This window comes from Myotis brandtii, unplaced genomic scaffold (genome assembly GCF_000412655.1).
Source record: "Myotis brandtii unplaced genomic scaffold, ASM41265v1 scaffold169, whole genome shotgun sequence".
Lineage (NCBI taxonomy): Eukaryota > Metazoa > Chordata > Mammalia > Chiroptera > Vespertilionidae > Myotis > Myotis brandtii.
In genome coordinates, this window is record NW_005356215.1 from 117,200 (window position 1) to 118,522 (window position 1,323).

Below are 1,323 nucleotides of genomic sequence, written 5' to 3' on the forward strand. Positions count from 1 at the left end.
AATAAGTCAGGGAAAAAGTCCCAGGCAAGTAAGGTTCCCAGCATCTACCTGGTTTATGTCAAAATCATAACTGCAGAGGGAAGGGACTGGCGGCCTGATTTCAAGGAGATCATATCCTCTATAACAGTGGTTCTCAGCCTTGGCTGCACATCAGAATCACCTGGGAATCTTTTTAAAATCCTGATTTCTGGGCCTCATCCTCCGGAAATTCTGTTTCTTTGTTACTCATGTTGTGGCCCCACCCCATCGCAAAGAAACATCCATGATGAGAGGGAATCATGGATCGGCCGCCTCCTGCACGCCCCCCACTGGGGATCGAGCCCACATCAGAATCACCTGGGAATCTTTTTAAAATCCTGATTTCTGGGCCTCATCCTCCGGAAATTCTGTTTCTTTGTTACTCATGTTGTGGCCCCACCCCATCGCAAAGAAACATCCATGATGAGAGAGAATCATGGATCGGCCGCCTCCTGCACGCCCCCCACTGGGGATCGAGCCCGCAACCCGGGCCTCTGCCCTGACCGGGAATCGAACCCGTGACCTCCTGGCTCATAGATCGATGCTCAACCGCTGAGCCACGCCGGCCGGGCCAGCCCTCTTCTTCACAAAATATTTTAACAGATGTTGGCTCCCGCATGACCTGGTTCTATCGGATTTGGGATTCGCCATCTTGCAAATCCAGGGTTTGTCCTTGTCCTTGGGGAGTGGGGGAGGGAGGAGAACTACTGTTGAGCCCATAAAATTATGGACCACCTCCCGGACGTGTAAATAGAAGTAGATTTGATCTATTTCTTCCTTCTGAGGGGGTGACATTTGAATTCTCCCTCCTCCAACCCCCCTCCTCTGCTGTTTCAGTTTCTACACGGAGCCCTGTTATTCTATGGTCAGGGTGAAACTGCTCATAAATGTAGGCTGCTCCCTGGCCGGTGTGGCTCAGTGGATAGAGCGCCGGCCTGCAGACTGAAGGGTCCCGGGTTCGATTCCCGGTCAGGGCACAGGCCCGGGTTGCGGGCTCCATCCCTAGTGTGGGGTGTGCAGGAGGCAGCCAATCCATGATTCTCTCTCATCATCGGTGTTTCTCTCTCCCTCTCCCTCTCCTTTCCTCTCTGAAATCAATAAAAAATGGCTCAGTGAATAGAGCGTCGGCCTGAGGACTGAAGGGTCCCGGGTTCGATTCCGGTCAAGGGCATGTGCCTTGGTTGCAGGGCTCGATCCCCAGTAGTGAGTGTGCAGGAGGCAGCTGATCGATGCTTCTCTCTCATCGATGTTTCTAACTCTCTATCCCTCTCCCTTCCTCTCTGTAAAAAATCAATAAAATATATT